At 43.1% G+C, this 19,439-nt stretch overlaps 1 long non-coding RNA gene across 2 annotated transcripts; it reads left to right on the top strand.

The window, feature by feature from the left end:
• Window positions 1–833: 833 nt before the first annotated feature.
• Window positions 834–19,013, top strand: LOC306795884. 2 transcript variants are annotated; one of them, XR_013773015.1, is made up of 5 exons: window positions 834–1,022; window positions 12,546–13,777; window positions 14,165–16,918; window positions 17,039–17,098; window positions 17,247–19,013. It is a non-coding gene; the product is annotated as an uncharacterized lncRNA (long non-coding RNA). The 2 variants fall into 2 exon arrangements; XR_013773016.1 differs by having other exon boundaries at window positions 12,546–16,918.
• The last annotated feature ends 426 nt before the right edge of the window (window positions 19,014–19,439 follow it).

Here is a 19,439-nt window from a genome sequence, read left to right as displayed (position 1 = left end):
CCCAGAGAAGGAAGTGTAGGGTTGTGAACGCAGCCCTCAGGCTAGGTTCCTCCCCCCAATCAGTGCCAGCATATAAAAGGCACCTAATCACCTTATCCCACAATGCCTTGGAAAGCAATTCACTTAATTTGTCACGTGTAGTGGGTCTTTATTTCTTAAAAATGAACCAAGCTTTTTTGACTTGCCTCTTCAAATATAAGACATGTTGCAATTGTATGTGCACTTCACTTTAGCATGTCATTCAGCTCACAGAGTTAAGAGTCAAACATTTGATACAATAATAATAACAACGGAGAGTACATTATGTGAACAATCTTTATTTGAGTTGTCTAATTTCAAATATTACAATATATTGTAGTATTTTTCATATCCTCTTAAATAACAGTGTCTCATACAATCACTCTAGTTAGAATGTAAAGCCCTCTGACAGGACAGTGAGCCTTGTTGTTGCCAAAATGAGAACGCTTGAAAACATGAGTGAGAAAAGACACCCTTGAGACAGCAGACACACACACAGTACCACGTTCAGTGTGATCTGGATTCTGGTCTGAATAAAAAACATGTATTTCAGTGGATTTTCCACTCGCTCCATATACTAACTCGGTTTTTGTAACTTGCAACAAAAGTATCTGCTTTGTGATTTCTGTCTCCTGCGACATGTTTTTCTACTACAAGCTTCTTCTTTTTTTTGACACGCAATCATACCCGCCCCTTTTCAACCCACCAATCAGAGCCCACGCTGTGCGTAATATATACTGTCCGTCGGTTGGCTCTCCTCCTTTCTAAACTCGGAGACTACCAGGGAAACTTTCTCAGAGTGGCGTGCTGCAGCAGCACACGAAGACTGCGGCTTCAGTGGGACTAACCTCGAGGAAATTCAGCCCCCAGCTTCTCTACTTGGGACCCGTGGACGTGCATGGACAACCGCCACAGGGGCTCCTTTGGCTGAGGGCCTTTCTAGCTTTAGGTTTTTGAGGGAGCGCGGAGAAAATGCGTTACGTTAGGTGACATGTGATGACAAGGTAACGTCGACGTTTTCTATTTTGAATGCATTTTTCCCTGAACCTTTTCTTTTAAATGTGTCCAACCGTAAACCACGTTGTTCGTTGCCGTTATCTCCGTGATTTCGGACGATGGCGTTCACGCGAGTGCATCGTAATCACCAACGGTGTTATTGCGCCGCTCGCCGCCGTGGGTGTTGTGGATCGCGGTCTAACAACACCACGCCCTCTCCTATGTACGGGACGCACAGCTTCTGGTGCAAAAAAACAAGTATAAAAAGCACAGCGCGTGAGGCGAGTTTACATAACTGCGTAGTACTTTATAGACTTATTTATTTGACTGTTACCGTGTTACAAAAAGAAGAGGAAGCTGGTGGGGAGTGAGATACAATGAAAGTGCAGGCAGGGAGAGACTGAGTGGTGCTTTAGTGCAGGCAGGAAATGAAGGGACTTTCCAAAACGGTTAGTAATACTTACTGGTGCAACGGATCATAACGCTCACAGATCGGATCGGAGCAAATACAACTTTTAGATCCCTGGTCGCGTTTTTTTTGCCGCTGATACTAATTGCAGATCATTGATGAGCCATATTGGCAGATACAGATCCCGTTGTTGTTTGATTATAACGGCTGGTCAAAAATACTTTTTGCCTTTTCTGAAGTCAGTGTAAACTATCAAAAATTCAAAATGCCATCTTTTCACTTTGTTATAGTAATTTATAGTGGGGTTTTTTCTTCCTAAAAACAGAATTCAAATAAGGAAATAAAAGATTGTATTTTTAATGAAAGAAACATTGTCAGTAGTTTTAATAAACTGTTAGAGCTAGTGTAGACAGGGTCATAATTCATCTCTAATATCTATTTATATTGTTGTGAAACATCTCCTTCAAACAACTGGATTTATTCAAAAAACACTACATTTTACGAGATCACATGTGAACACATCATGATAACGTTATAATTTACCTTCACACAATACTCATTCTCATGACTGCAGTTATGAAGCCTCAAGCCGCCATGTTGTTTTTTTCGCAACCAGTGAACAGAAGTGACCATATTTGTAATGCAGAGGAGTGAAGTAGCGATGCTGTATACAGCTCTGATAGTGGCAGTGGACTGCCAATCACTGTAAGCCCGCCCTAAAGCATACCCTGCTTTATGGTCTAGTTCAGTGGTTCTCAACTGCTCTGGCTGCGGGACCCACCATCACCCCTTATTTTCTCATAGACTTCTATACAATCTGAATTATTTTTGCAACCGGCAGATCCGCCCCTGCTGGTCAGCAGAGAGAATGCAAGTTTTAAGAGACTTCCGTATTGGCTTCACTCGGCAGAACCGGAGGTTGCTGCATGATCGCGATGCATCTTAGATTCAAGAAATTTCCACACCTAATGTATACATGCTGTAAATACAATGTGTAGGATTTGCAATGATGTTTGGTGCATTCAAAACTATACAATATATTATAATTGTGTATGTTTTGGTGGCTACATCCATACTACTCCGTTTTCAAACGTAAACTGAGTTTTCAAACAACATTTCAGCATCGCCTGTAATCAGTTCTCACCGCAGACTAGGGCTGGGCGGTAAACCGGTATACCGGTTTTATTTTCCTATACGATATGAATTTTTCATATACCGCCACACACACACACACACGCATTTGTTAATCTACCGCGTGTAGATGGACGAAGCTCACTGTATGATCTGTTCATCATGTGATGTATGCTGATGTCTTTTTATCTATGTGCCTATTGATGTGCATTCTACACAAATCTGCTTTCAATGGCTTGGTTTTACATAATTTATCCACATTGCCTGTTATCGGTGCGTACTCGTAGTGTTGCCAACTTGCCGACTTTCTTGCCAAATCTGTGACTTTTTCTGGTGTTATTGCAGACTTTTCTGGTGTTTTGGAGACTCTGACTTGAAAGCATGTATCGTTCTGCAGTTACTGTCAATGAGCAGCGGGAGCTGTCTTGAGCCACTCCGCCATCCCAAAGCACTCACCGGCGGTCAGTCTCACAGTAGCCTCGTGCAGCAGTCCCAGCTGCAGTCGGGGCAGACGGGTCTTTTAAAACAGAAACTCCTGGGGTCCATAAGAAGTGATAACTTATTTCAATGGCAAACAAAACAAGAATCAACAGAAGAAAGTTCATTTGTAGTTCTAAACATATTTAGGGTGTTTTTACTCACTTTTTACAATTAGGCAATGACGTCATTTAGCGAGTTGGCAACACTGCGTACCCGGGGGGTGCAGTGCCCAGGCATGTCTCACGAGGCAGGCACGTGGGGGCTGGACTCTGGTCCGCGGAGCTGGCTATAAAAACCCTTGATTTTAGAACATCAAGGCAGTTGTGTGGCGAAGACTACAATGTCGTACTCTTTGTTGGATTTACAAATCTCCGGACTTTGTAAATACTTACTCAATGGATTAAGGGTTTTTTTCCTTCCCTTTTTACATTTTTTTGTGGATTTACTTTTTCTTTGTCTTGGAACCAAAATAAATATACTCTGAATTGGATTAAATGAGACGAGTGGAAACTACATTTTTCTTTTCTTCATTTTTCCTTTTTGGCGGAATACAAAAACTTAAAAAGAGGCTGAGCGAGTCTCCCCCAAGAGGAGACTCGCTCAGCCTCTGTGGTAAGTTGCAGGATAACTACACCACGGCACGCTACGGATAGCAAACGCACACATTTTACAGTAAGACAAACCAACAAACGCTCCAAGCCGGCCATAAACGACCGTGAGCTTGGATGACACTTACAGCTGTTCAGCTTTCTGCAGGGGCTAACTCATAAAAAGTGAACTTTTAGATGACATCGCTATACATGTTTGCTTGTTTGTTTCGTATAATGTTGGGATAGCAATTTGGCTGAAGTATTTTCGCCCCGGGAAGACATACCTTGAATCCAGTGTTTTAATCATTGCTCTGAGCCCGTCTTTCTCAACTGTCTGTAGCGGGATCATGTCCTTGCATAGTGGATGTTATTGCATTCGTAATGTCGCTCCACCGCTTGCTTTTCTTGTCATATGCAGTGCCTCGAGCAAATGCCTCTTCAAGCGATGTCTGACCCTTTGGCTTCACTGTTTCACTCGCGTTAATGTTACTGGTTGACGACCGTCATCACACTCTTGGTATTCCAACACATTCTGCTGAGGTGATGGAGTAATGGACGTCGAATTTTTTAAAAGCAAAAAACTTCCAAACAGCAGACCCAGCTCCTCTCTTTGGCCCAGACTCTATTGGTGCATCTCCGGTCTGTTTTTGTTCATCCTGCATCGCTCCTTTCTGTTCTTTAATCTAACGTTACTGTAGCGATGGAGCCTCTCCCAGGTGTTAACAGACTGTTGTGCTACCAGGCTAGCTATCGAGCTGTACCCAGCATGCCGTTCAGCGGTGTAACTTTATAAAAGTACAAATTGTTTATTTGTCACAAAATGTTGTGTCGTGGTATTTTGCCCTGTTAAAGATCGTTAGTTGTGAGTTATTAATTGTTATAACCATGATTAAGGGTCCCTCTCAATACACTCTAGACAACTAGCTCCAACCATAGCACCCCTAGCGGCGAACAATATATTCAGCTGCCTGTTGAAGAGTGACAGCAGTTGTTCCGGCTATAGATATTGAAAACTGCACCAAGCCCTCTTCAACAATGTGAAGTTAATCAAATATCTGAATTGGTTGTCTTTAGCATTTTTACAAGTCAACCTCAACAGATGTTCTGGTTTCTCTGGAATTAAACACAGCTGTGTGGAGACTACCAATGTCTCCTAATGTCCAATTTAACTTAGCACATGTGTCAGAAATGGTGAAGATATATCTGCGTTCCAAATTGCAAACTTTATCTTTTTACCTTTTTAGTAGGTTACTACTGCTGCTCTTCCAAATGGCATACTATTGGATACAGTATGCTTTCAATTAGGACATAGTACTTCCTCATAACAATGCCCCTTGCACTGGTTCATCAGCAATGTTTTGGACATTTTTTGCCTTTTGCAGGTGGTATACTTAAACAAACTCCCTACAGATTTAATCAGGTTGACTTTAATCTGTGTCCAAGGTCTTTGAGGTTTGCTATGGTAAAATGCAGATGACTAGCATTGGCGCGTACTGAGTGAGCGAGTTGAACTGTGTAGCATTTAACATACCTGCAAAATTATTCACTTTTCGGCGAAATTTCCCATTTTGAATCAAAATGTCATCCACGTGAATTGTGTAGATCCGTAGAATTTTTTTGGGGGGGGGGGTTGTTAATCACATTGGCGTGAGACAAGGAGAAAGGGTGATGTCGTGGTCTTCGCAATAAAACGTCTTTGATGTGTCGAGTCTTGGCCAATCAGCGTTAAGATGTCTACACCGTCTTCATGGCATGCGAAACTGTCGACTGTTAACGTTCGTCATTATGAATCAGAACTGTTTATTGCCAATGTATGTAACATACAAGGAATTTGTCATGGCAGGTGTAACATTAGACAATAACATTGAACAATAAACAGTGCAAAAAATAGAAACATATTAAAATTTATAATAGAATATAAAATAAAGTGCATGACAAACAGATAACAGGACTGTAAACAAGTGTAATGTAATGTAAAGTGACAAGTGTATTTATGATGTGAAGTGATGTGCAGGGGAGTAGTAGGGAGGGAAGGGAATTGTCCTGGGGATGACGGAGTCAGTGGGGGACACGGGCTCTGTTAATGAGCCCGACTGCGGCCGGGAAGAAGATGTTTGTGTGGCGTGAGGTCTTGGTCCTGATGGACCTCCGCCTCCTACCAGATGGAAGGGGCTCGAACAGTTTGTGTCCAGGGTGAGAGGGGTCGGCTGCAATCTTTCTTGCTCGCTTCAGGGTTCTTGAAACGAACAAGTCTTGGCGCGACGGCAGATTGCAGCCAATCACCCTCTCGGCTGAGCGAATGATGCGCTGCAGCCTGCCCTTGTCCTTGGCGATGGCTGCAGCGTACCAGACCGTGATGGAGAAGCAGAGGATGGACTCAATGATGGCTGTGTAGAAGTGCACCATCATTGTCTTTGGCAGGTTGAATTTCTTCAGTTGCCTCAGCACATCCTCTGCTGAGCCTTTTTAGTGATGGAGCTGATGTACAGCTCCCACTTGAGGTCCTGGGATATGATGGAGCCCAGGAAATGGAAGGACTCCACCGCATCGACGGGGGAGTCACACAGGGTGATAGGGGCAGGTGGGGCTGCGTTCTTCCTGAAATCCACAACCATCTCCACTGTCTTTAGAGCGTTGAGCTCTAGGTTGTTCAGACCGCACCAGGTCGGTCACCAGATGGTCAGTCCCCCACCTGTAGGCGGACTCATCCCCACCAGAGGTGAGTAGGGTTGGGTATCGTTTGGGTTTTTTACGATACCGGTGCTAAAACGATACTTTTAAAACAATACCGGTGCCTGAACAGATACTTTTTTTCTTCAAATTGAACAATATATTAACTGTTAACAGTATACTTAAATAAATATAAATAATACAAAACACACACTCTGTACGCACACTACAGCTTCAAACTTCAGCAATTATTTTGCAGAAATATGAGCATATTTGCCTCTCCTGACTTATTTTATTTAACCAGTTGGTGGCGCTAATGCGCAAATTCGTCGTTTGCCAACCGCCACTACACCTCAAAGAAGAAGAAAGTTTCCAGTGCCTGTGTTGTGCTTATGAGCGGCAGCGCCAAGTACCTGGATGTCGATGGAGGAAGTCTGTAGCCTGCCAGCCGTTTGACAGATCACGTTCTCGTTTTTTGTTTTTTTCAAATCATGGCCCGAAGCTTCGTCAGAATGATGGAGGGGTTTGTTTCTAAGCGCGCACTGCTCGTCCGGTTGTAATAATATTATGAGAGAGGAGCGGAGGACCGATGCTATCGTTAGCATCGGTCCTAGGACGAGGTAACCTAGGACTGAGTCATCAGAGTAGTGAAAAAAAGTATTTCAATCTGCTCGGGCACCGAAATCTGCGTTGCATTTCGATCTGGTAGATACCGGTCGTATACCGGCACCGGTTTTTGGTACCCAACCCTAGAGATGAGTCCAATGAGGGTGGTGTCATCCGCGAACTTCAGGAGCTTGACGGACTGGTGACTGGAGGTGCAGCTGTTGGTCTACAGGGAGAAGACAAGAGGGGAAAGAATGCAGCCTTGGGGAGAGCTGCTACTGATGGTCCTGGAGGCTGAGACGTGTTTTCCTAGCTTCACGTGCTGCTTCCTGTCAGACAGGAAGTCTGTGATCCACTTGCAGGTGGAGTCGGGCATGTGCAGCTGGAAGAGCTTATGCAGCAGACGGGATGATAGTGCTGAAGGCAGAGCTGAAGTCCACAAACAGGATCCTGGCGTAGGTTCCTGGGTAGTCCAGATGCTGGAGGATGAAGTGAAGGGCCAAGTTGACTGCGTCATCCACAGATCTGTTGGCTCTGTAAGCGAACTGCAGGGGGTCCAGGAGTGGGTCGGTGAGGGTTTTTAGATGGGACAGGACAAGGCGCTCAAAAGACTTCATGACCACAGAGGTCAGGGCGACGGGCTTGTGGTCACTAAGTCCTGTGATCCTTGTTTTTTTAGGGACAGTCCTTGTTTGTTTTTTTAGGGACTGATCAGCACAATGCTTCAGGGTGGAGGGGGAGAGAGTCCGGGCCGGCTGCTTTGCAGGGGTTCTGTTTTTTTAAAAAGCCTGTTGACGTCACTCTCCAGAATAGAGAGTCGTCACTGGGGAGGGGGGGACGTTTATGGACGAAACGGAGAAAAATCAGACTCTACAAGTATGTATCCGACCATTCAGGCAACAGAACAGTATCCAGTTGGAGACCCACAGATTATCCACAAGGATTTTGATTCTATTGATAATTATTTTGAGTTTGTGAAGTCTACTGTGTTCCCACTAAAGGGCTTGTTCCATCCTGTCGTACCCTACAGGTCTATAGGTAAACTCATGTTCCCGCAGTGCAGCAAGTGTGCACGAGTGAATGTACGGACAGTGACCGTGATGGACAGATTTGGGTCTCGCGTCAAAAGGCGGTTGAAAACATGTATCCTAGTGTGGCATTTTCCCAACAAGACACATTGTTATGGGATTATGTTGAAACATTTCTCCAATGTAGGCCAGAAGCTTCTGGCTCCCTGAGGAGAGCAGCTCAAATACATGACTGTGAAAAGGGCATCATCTTTACAAAGTCTGTGTCAACAAGGCAGTCAGGACTCCTAAATGCTTTGTGAGGCAGGTTTACATGAGTGTCCTCTTGATCGCTGATCACTGAACCAGACAGATTTACATAGCTGATGTTCAGCAATCATTACGATGTGCGGCAATTCTGTTTTATCTCGGATGAGGTGGCAATGGTGCAACAGCTTAATGGGGACGACAGAGGGTCCCTCAGAGAAGATGTCTTCATAGGGGCCAAGACCACTGCCCATGTCAGACTGATTCTTTATGATTTGTGGGATAAATTGCAGGAACATGTGTTGTAATGTTTCACTAAAAGTGTTGTCTTTACATCAGGGGCTCGTGATTGGGTGCCGCCCATCCAATCGTATCTCAGTGATTTGACAGATGAGATAAATGATGGTGACGTGTGTGTGTGAGGCCCCCCCAGGAAATTACAGCACCGTTTGTATTGGGGGCCCTAAAGTATTGTTATGCCTATCACACGAGACTTGGTACAACACATCTGGCGTTTCTCAGCGCCTGGCTAAACATGTATTTTGCCTCTTTGTACAAGTCCTTGTCCCCACTCCTGAATGCCTGATCTTTCTGCAGCCTTAGCTTTCTGAGTTCTGCTGTAAACCAGGGTTTGTCATTGAGTTTTGATTTATTGGTTGCCAGATTTCACCCATTTTTAATGATGAATATACAATGGGGGACAATGTCAGGGTTCCCATTCTTCCTAGAAAACAGACATTGAAAACATGGAAAATGCGAGAGAAAGTAAAATGTTCTGGAAAATCTAGTTTTGTCCTGGAAAATTCTTTGAACATTTTCCTATTATCTTTTGGCTGACAATGAACTACCCCGCTATCTATCATGGCTCTCCAAACAAGATAACATGGCTATCTGAAAGTTATGTTCAGGGTAATATTAACTAGTGATGGCGAGATGAAGCTTCATGAAACATTGAAGGTTCACTCATGGGCTTCATTTGCTCTACTGTGCCATCAAGTGGACAATAAATGTAAAACAGGCAGAGTGATTATGACACCATGGCTTTAGTGTGTGAAGCTTTGAATTTAATAAATGATGTTTGTGATGCTCGAATAGATTGCAAACAAACGACAAAGTCCCAAGTCCACAAAATGTGTGTGGGGTGGGGTCCAGTTTCGCTGCCCCTTATATTTCGAATCGCACGCCAAACCAGAGAACCATTCCTGAATCAGTCACGTGGTACGGCCGGCTCGCGAGGCTTCGAACGCCACCACATACGTCATCAACACAAGCCTCGATACGCGCTTTACAAAAACTCGACACGCTTCGAAGCCTCGACACAGGACACATCACTAATATTAACGTTGACATGGTAGTTTAAGGACCAGAGTATTTTGATTATGTTGTGGAAATGCTTTGAAAACAACCCCCAAGTCCCATAACATTAGTAGCACATGTAGGTTTGATGACATTACATAAGTTTGCTTGAAAAGTAAAAATAAGAGCTGTGATTTCAGAGAACATGCCGGCATCACGGGAGCAAGAGAGGCGTGATGTTCTGACACAATAGGGTAGGCATTCCTCCGTGCCGACTGTCCCTTTTCACACAGACGTCTTACACCGCTGCCGGCTCAGCAGCCAAATACCTCTGTCCCCCCCATTTTGCCATCAGTGTATGAATGGGTGTGAATGTTGACATGTCGTGTTAAAGTGCTTTGAGTGATCGGTAGGCACAAATTGTAGGCTACTATTTGTGTCATTACTGTAAAGGCTATCCAGTTATTTGTCTTCAGGAAGCAATGGCTTATATAATTAGAAAAAGGGGATTCATTCAGTGTTTTGGTGACTATTTCTGCGGAAGTGTTTCAAATAGATTGAAGCACAATATTTTGTCGGATAAAAACAATGTTCAGCCGGAAACAATTCTACCCAGCTACCACTGGAACGTAATTCTACAAATAGTACATGGTTAATCACTTCTAAATCTGTTAATAATTGGTACTGGTTATCTTAACGTCATCTGTCGTTATGTGTGGAAATACCGGAATGAAATAGACATACAAAATAAATGGTGCGCAGCATTCGCATGTTGATTTACAATTTTAATGTAAACGTTATGAATGCTTTGAACTATTCGGTAAAGCCCAACAAAACTTCCATCCAAATCGGATAGGTCAAAGAAATAAATTTTGGCCCATAATCTGCCTCCCTTTTAAAGACGTTTGCCTACACAACATTGTGGATAATGTGGTAGTTGATTTTCTTTGAAAAGACTGGTCACAGATGAGGTTTGAGTCGAAGATCAACTTTTCAGAATTCTTTATTGGCCATGAATCATGGGAGGAAAAATATAGCTTGCATACATTATTGTCTGGCTTCCCATCCATACATTGGACCATATGTTTCAACCTAAAGGTCAGATAGAGAAATGGGGAACCCTGGCATCCCAGACCTAATGCGTTCACACCGGTCGCGTTAATTTTTTGACGCACTGCAAAATCGCGTCCAACGCACTGCACAATCGCGTCCAACGCGCCGCCGGTCATGTTCACACCAAACGCCGCAAAATCTCGTAGCGCCGGAGAGGGGGCGTGGTTTATCGTCCTGGAAGCCGTTCACCTGGCCGCCATTTATTTCCGCTGTCAACCGTGAAAGGAATAAGGACAATTGCTGCTTTGTACGTGTTGTGGAAGTCCCTCAAACATCGGAATGCCAAACGCCGTCATGTCTGGTTCATAATATTGTTCAGAGAAGCTCCGTGGATTGTATCGAGCTGTATTCACTGTCTAGCAAGCCACCGGTCGCTGTTTACTACAGCTGTAGGAACACAAAATAAACTGATTTGGCTGTGATTCAACGGCAATAAACCGACAAAAAGGGACTCCGAAATAACTCCGTAATGATGCCGATTTGTACTTGTCTTCTCCGACAAAAAGGGACTCCGAAATAACTACGTAATGATGCTGATTTGTAGGTTACTGGTCTTCTCAATGGAGCTCTGATGGATCGGTGCTAGGCTATGCTAACATCGTAGCAGCTCCACCAGCACTCAATAACGTCACGTAGACGTAAATACGGCAGCGTCTATTCATTGTTTGTACCGTATGGTTTACACACACACATGTATACACAGAGTTTGGTCCGGTCTCTATTGATATGAGGTATCGTAGAGCTCTGGGTGAACACAGACGGCTACAGGATTTATTCCCTGATTCAACAACGGCAGGAAGCCAGTGATGACAGGGGGAGCAACTCAACGCTGATAGGCTATCGCGCCACAGCGTCACGCGATTATGTCGCTGAAGTTGAAAATTTTTAACTCGCGCGTTGGCGATTTTGCGGCGTCCAACGCGTCCACTGCAATAACGCGTCCAACGCGCCGCAAAATCACGGCGCGCCAGTCTCATCGCGTCTGTGCATAGACTTTGTATGTAATCTCGACGCGCGACAAAAAATCTACGCGACCGGTGTGAATGCAGCATAAGTCAATATTTATCAGGGCTGAGCCCTGGGTCAACCAAACACATCTGTTCAAATAGGGTGCATCTGGTCACACAAAGCTCGCATTACAACAAATTGAAAAAATACATTTGCGTTTCGTTGAGAATGCACATAAGCTGCTATAATACGCCGTACAATGTTATCAATCCTAACATGTATATACAGGATATAAAATAGCTCTACAATAACAATGGGGTTTCCTGGTATTGGAGGTGCAGCAGAGAGATTATTAAGATAGTGGACTGCCGAGTATTTAAATGCCTAAACCCCAACCTTGGTGAACTGCAGTTGTATGTGATTGTAAATGTTGTCTTTCTCTATATTAGCTCTGTTATTGACTGGAGACCTCTCCACGATGTGTCCGTCCTCTTGCCCAATGTCAGCTGGGATAGGTTCCAGGCCCCCACGATCCTGCAAAGGATAAGCAGTTACATATTACAGAGGTTACAAATAATAGATGGATGGATGGATTTACATGGGATGGGACTCTCACATGGGCCCCACCAGCAGTAGGAGGTGGACAGAATGGAGTAAATGGAGTACACAAGACTGGCACCAGATTAGTTCCCACATTGCCGACCAGCTCTCCAGAGCTGGGTTTTCTCCTCGGGACGAGGTTGATGCTGGACTACTTTCTGCACTGTGCTGTTAAAATAAACCTCTCACGACTTGATTTGCTCCTGAATGCGAAGGCAGTGAGAGGGACTGTATAGAATGTGGTAGAGAACGTAGTGCTGGATAAATCATTCAGAGATTTTTGTTATTCTTCAATCGAAAAAATATTGCAATGTAGCGTTTGGCTGTGTTGTCGGGTTCCCACAGTGGAAAAGGCCTATATTGTAGTGATGTGACTCCAACCAATCACTAATTTTCCTTCTGTTTGTTTCCTAGATTTGAGAAGCGAACTGAAGTCATCACTTGAAAGATTGCTCTACATGCGATGCAATCTGGATGTCCACACAGCCTAGGAGGATTCTATTCTGCATTCCAACACAGGAGTAACGTTGGTGCTCAGTCATCACCTCAGGCCATCAATGTTACACCTGTACCAGTGGTTCACCCTGAGAATGAAATACATAACATGGTAGCCTCTCAATATCCCGGGGAGCTTGGAGTGGTTCACGGGCCTGCTCTGTTGCAGAAAAGCTATAGACAATCACAACAAAATTCACAGGGACTCCACCACCAACAGGAGTCACTGGTAAGTACAGTAAGCACTGGATCCCAGCCCCCCATATGGACTAATACAACGACTAAGTTGTATTCATCAGCTGACTTTTATTCATCAGCACACATCTCTGCACAGCACGGCAGTCATTTTGGGACATCAGTTAATGGTTTTCTGAAAGAGTCGGATTTGGACAAGAATACTGGACTGCAGCAAAGAAAACATTTTTCCAATGGTAGCAATTCTGCAGCACTTCAGGGAGACAGCCTTGAAGTAGCACAGACAATTCCTCAAACGGTTCAGTGTCCTGTGCAGAAACGTTCTCCATTGCTGTTTGACTTACTGAAAGGAGACTCATCCAAATCCTTTACCTCCACGTCTTCTTCATCAGAGGAAACTAATGCAAACATGGCGCTCAATACCGTTACTCATGTTTCAGGCAGAAGACACCGTAAAGGTCTACAAGTTAAAGGTTCACCAGCTGCTCTAAACTGTGGACAGACTAGAAGACGACACCTACATCATTCAGGAGGAACTCCTTCCACTGCCCATCAGCAGCAGGTCTCCTTTCCTTCTCTCAGCCGTCAGCCATCCACAGACAAAGTCTTGTCAGTTGGAGAAACGGAACCGCCTACACCAGTCGAAATACATGCCTTTATTGCAGAAAAGCTTGCATATTTTCGCGACTGTTTAACTAAAAAAAACAGAAATGATAGACATGCCAATAAGGAGTTGGGCAGGGACTCCACACTGCAGTCCCATCTCCCCACAACCTCTGCCTCTAAAGAAGATTTGGAGAGGCAGAGTCTCAACTGTGCTGCGATAGAGTACTATGCTGCAGTTGGACAACCACTTGAAGACAGTTCAAAAAGCGGCAAAGCAAATACTGAGTTGATGCCCCAGTTTAACGAGACACGTGATTGTGCTACATCTGCTTCAGAGAAACATTCAACAGGTATACTAGACACTGCTGTAGAAAACTCAAAACATTCTCCTAAAAATGTATCTGTAGAAAAGAGTGCATTGGTAGTTTTTGATTTGTCAGTAAAAAAACATTTGGATATATCTATGCCTGCTAATAGCCATTGCAAACTTGTTTATTCGGATGACTGTGAAGATACATTTATCAGAAACAATGATGAAAGTTTCCGTAGTAAATGGTGTGATAAGTACTTAAAGAATGGCATGAGCACTCTTTATTATTCACCAACTGCACTAAATGAGCTCATTGCCAGTCTAGAGACTGTAGACAGCATTGCCAAGACAGATAACGTTTCTAAAGTCATACTGCAACAATATTGGAATGCGAATATAGATAACGTTAATCTCTTTGCATCCACAGAATATCCACAAATAATGCTGAAAGTTGCTGACACTTGTACAAAGAATGAAGATGAGAGTCCAAGGGTTATCACAGCAGTGCCTGGAGTGACCTGGGATGACATGAGGGAGAAGCAACCCACTTTAATGCTCAACCACAGCTTGTCACAAGAACAATACAAGTCTTATTTGTTATACAGCAACAAGAATTTGGATGACATAGACCAAGTGCCTGATGTTTCGTGGGCTCTCAACCACATGACAGAGAGGGAGAAAGAAGATGCAGCCCTTAAAACTGTGGAGACAGTAGGATTGGACAGTGCGCAAGGTATGGCTGATGTCTCAGAGGATCCTCAAACTAAGTCAAGTTCAGTGGCGTCTGGAAACAAAACATTTGGATTCTCATCACTCATTGAAAATCGAAATGCAAAAAAAAAGAAAAGTATTGAGGATCCACAACATCGCGGGGTTACCCGTAAGGAAGCAACTGCACATTCAGAGTTAAATTCTTCAGTTGGGGAAATTCTGATCCATAATATACTATCAATTCCTACAAAGCAAAGTGAATGGCAGAGCAGCCAAAAAAATCGTGAATGTGCGAGGGAGGACACTGGTTCTGCGCATTCACAAAGTAATTTAAGCATGGTACCTGCAAACAAGTTACAAAAGCATGCTCCGCTATGTGAAAGCAAGGTTGAGGAAGCACATCCACAGTATGAAGACGTTTCAGACGATGACATGTCACAGCTGGCCACAGAACTACCAAACACAGAGCATGGGGAAGTTAACAGTCCTGCGTGTCAACCGTATGAAGATATAAGTGAAGCAGAAAGTCAGACTGAGTCTAAGGCTGTAAACCCCTCTGTTTCATGTAGTCCTTCCTCTGTTTTGAACAATGAAGTTGAGACTGATGATGAGGTGGATGGTGACGACTATTTAGTCATACCTATAAGCATTTTCAACCTTAAATATGAACCAGAAGATGAAGACCAGGATAGCCCAGAAATGATTGTCTCAGAAGGTGGGGAAGCAGGAGGCCAAGAAAGACTGTGTGGCACAAGTCCAACACACTGCCCATTTTCAAATCTTGCGCTAGCTACTGCTTTTCCCCCGGTGCTGGTGTTTGACACACAGGAGTGCTTTCTGCAAGCTGTGCATTGTGAAAATATGATTGAGGCGGTATTAGGCATTAGCCCCCTTGAACATGAAATAGACTCTGAGGGAGATGTACAGACACTTCAGAAGAGAAGAGTGTCTGTAGACGGCTGTGAAACGGAAGACAGTTGTGAAACGGAAGACAGTTGTGATTACTCATCTGCATTAGAACGCAACTTTTTGACAGTGTCCAGGGAGATGTTGACTAGACGCTCAGCACCTGTGCCCTTAGAGACAGATGATTCTACGTCTGAAAAAGAGGGTGAGGGCAATGAGGTTACAAATGTGCGAAAAGTCCAAGCGAGGGGTGTGGACAAGTTGCGCAGTATGCAAAAACCTAGACAGCCGTTTCAAGCCGAAGCCCGCTGCGCTAAGCGTGTTAGGAGTTTAAAATGGGAGGACGTAATAATCATAGACTCTGACACAGAGGATGAAGATGATCAAAAGAAGGCAAAAAGAAAGAACAGGTTACACTCTTCAGGCTCAGACAGTGGCAATGACACACAGTTTAGAGACGCAACGGAGGATGCGTGCTCTGACCTGTTTCACAGTGGACCGCCGATTGAAGTTACAGGTGTCTCTGAGCATGTACTACACAAGACCAACAGACAAACAATGTCAAAAAGAAGAGTAGATAAACATCATTCGAATGAAGTGGTTAAAAATGGCCATTTCAAGAAAATGAAGGCAGTTACAGAAGGAATATTCTCATCAGGATCAGAGGACAGTAGTAATGATTTATTTGCTACAAATAGACCAATTGAATCCGTGGACCGTCTTGGTAGAACTGCGAACGCAAAACCTCCAAAAAAACAAATGTCATCTGGAGACTCGCCAGAGAAGCAGGCCCAGTCTGTGAGGAAGGTGGCAGACTCTCATTTGAATCTCAATCCTGTGATTCCTCGCTATGTTGCGGAGTCTTCTGGATCCAATGGCCGCTTGAAACTTTTAAAAGAACCTGTAGTCCACACACAGGGTAAAGATGGAACTCTGTCTCCAGAGACCTCCACGGCATCCAGCAAAAAGGCAAAGTCCTGTGAAAAGAATAAAGCACATTTGTACAGAAATAAAAAAGTACAATTCCCCACACCCGAACCTGCAAATAATAGAAACCAAGGAATAAAGAATAACATTCGGGCCAATGTACAAAAACCTGCAACCTCAAGACCTATGCAGGAAGGCCCATCCACCTCCTTCAACAGCTTGTCAGCCACAGGTGCACAACTCAGACAAAGTGCTGTCTCCACAAGAGGTTTGTCTCCGTCAGAAGCCTTCTCTAGTCTTCCATATGATCCCAGAGAACAATCGGTTCCACCCAAACTGCAGCGGTCTTACAGCAACCCCTCAACATTAAAACATCCTCCTACAAAAGGCCCAACATCAACCATGCAATTAAATGCAACTGGCAACGCAAAGGTGCAAGTGAATAGCAATCATCCAATCAGGAGAGATGGTAACAATTTAAGACCAGGACCTAGTCACCATGACAGGGCTGGTGGTGCCAGGGGACCCATAAAGAGGCACATCTCCCACAAGCCTGCAACAAGCCTGATGAAGAGAGCCACTAATGATGCCAAACAGTGGACGAAGGCCATAAACCGGGTTTCCCACAAAGAAAGAAGTGTGTACTTTTGAAGTCTTTTTAAAATGTGTTTTAATTGTCCTTAATAAATTCAGATAGTAGTCAAGTTATTGTAATCCATCTAACAAGAATGCATGTTAACCCTTATTCCTACTATAGGACACTCTGTGGGTGACGGTTACAAGTGGTCAGAGAAGTCAACGGCAAAGCCATCAAAGGGTGACGCTTAACATTTTCTCTAACATGGTTTGCCCCATGCACGATGGACATTTTTTTAAAGCCAATCAACGCACTATGCAATTGAATCTGGATTTCTCAGATACAGGTGTAATCCTGTTTTTCTGTTTCCTGCGGTTTGTCATCGTAGGTTCCAGCATGGACGAGAAGAAGGGTAGATCCCCTCCAAGACCTTATCTGTGAGAAAAGGGTGCCAGTGTCTACAAATCCGAGTCAAGTTTGTTTCACTTCCAAAGGGACAGCCGTTGCTGTTCTTTAGGTCTTTTGATTTTTCAAAACGTGTGTGTGCGTGTGCACACTTTAAATATGTTATACTAGCTGTTTGTGTTAATGACATTGCTTTTGAATGTTTTGGTGTCGAGTGTTCTTTTTACCAGCTACCTTTTTTAAATGTATACACATTAAACTCTTAACTTGCTAAATCTCTGAATGCAGTTGAAACTTTTCAGCTATATCAGGTATTTTGATATTTGTTTTTTATATCTCTATATATATATATATACACAAGTATATATTTTACCTTCTTTTTTTACTTTGAAATGTCAGCTCTGATTGCAGTATTCATATCGACAATGTATCACTTTTTAACGCGGCAATGTGAAAATGCATAAAAGTCTTAAATCAAACCTTTGCTATTTGTCTTGTGTGCTCTTCTGTGTCATCAGTAGAGAGACATTGGAATACATACTGTGCCTGTGTTAAACTATTTATTGTAACCTGACACATTCTATTGCAAGCCATGGAGGAGGAGGAGGAGACAGGTATTTTGGGGTGACTGCCTCGACTCTGGTGGCATCAGCCATCTTTTATGGAGTGGTCTGCTGGGGCAGCACCGTCAGCTGACAGGAAGAGACTTAATCAACTTGTCAAGAAGGCCAGCCGTGTGCTGAGGTCACCCCCGGTGTGTGGAGGAGAGGTACCGCCGCAGGTCCTTCCTGCCGCTGTCTGACCGCACAACCAGCTGTGCTCCCAGTAGACAACACATTATAAATACACTGCAATAAAAAAATATTCTGTCTGTATATGTAATATTTTTAGTTATTGTGGATTTGTTACTGTTTTATTACTTATATATATATATACTTGTTTTGATCTTGTTTTTCTACGATGTCTCTTGTTTGCACGATACTGTATGCTGCTGTAATCCTGTAAATTTCCCCACTGCGGGACTAATAAAGGATTATCTTTTATTTTCCATTGACAAATTGTCATGTTTGCAATTCATGTGTTTTGGGCTTTCCATTTCAGATATCTACAATTGTAATTGTTGCTAGACCTAATTTTAATTTCAGATATCTACAATTGTATTTCTGAACACTGGAAATCTGTAACAGAATTCTTACGAGGATTAAAAATCCCATTTCAGACACGACAATTCAATTGTTGCTCGTCATAATTTTAACTTCAGATATCCACAATTCTACAAAAGAATAGGATTATGAATATAAACAATGCAGTTGCAGATATCCACAAATGTATTGTTGACATGTGTTCTGGATGTCCAGAGAGGTAATATGCCCATATAGCTCACTTCAGTATGACAGTGGGATTGTCGATATCTGAAATGGGAGTTTTTACTGCAATCTCCACAAGAATGTATTACAAAGCTAATATAAGAAATAGTAAGCGTAATGGGGAAAAGTAGGTTGTAACTAACAAAAATTCTTTGAGAAATGCATTCGTGTTAATTAGCAAGTGGAGTCCTTGTCTGGCTTTTAAAACAACAAGCATGACTCAGACTGCATTTTTCATTTGTTGAAACTGATCAATTGGTGTATTTCAATGAGTCGATATCCAAGAAGACAGAACCTGTGTTGGTTGAAGGTTGTACAAATGTGTACTTTGAAAAGTCAGCTCTGATTGCAGTATTCCTATGTGCAATGTTGTATCACTTTTTAAAGCGTCAATGTGAAAATACATTAAAAGTCCGAAATCAAACCTTTGCTGTTTGTCTTGTGTGCTCTTCTGTTTCACCACTAGAGAGAGACATTGGAATATATACTGCACAAACAGTTCATTTATATTTGTCATCACACACACCAGTGCCTGCATTACACTATTTATTGTAACTTGTCACATGTTATCATAATTGTAACATTTAAAAACTAGACTGGATATATATTTCAGATGTTCGTAATTCAATTGTTCCTAGTCAAAATGAACATGTCAGACATGGATTCTTCCTAGAAAAATAATGTCACATTTGCCAGTCACATCAGTTAGGCTTTCAATTTGCAGATTAAAATTACATTTTCAGTATCCAGAATGTTCACAATTGCATTTGTGAACATTCTGGATACTTGAAATATAATTCTTACCCCCA

The sequence above is a fragment of the Melanostigma gelatinosum genome (assembly GCF_949748355.1).
Source record: "Melanostigma gelatinosum genome assembly, chromosome: 22".
Taxonomy (NCBI): Eukaryota; Metazoa; Chordata; class Actinopteri; order Perciformes; family Zoarcidae; genus Melanostigma; species Melanostigma gelatinosum.
Note: the sequence above shows the minus strand (reverse complement) of the source record. Positions and strands in the feature narration are given on the sequence as shown.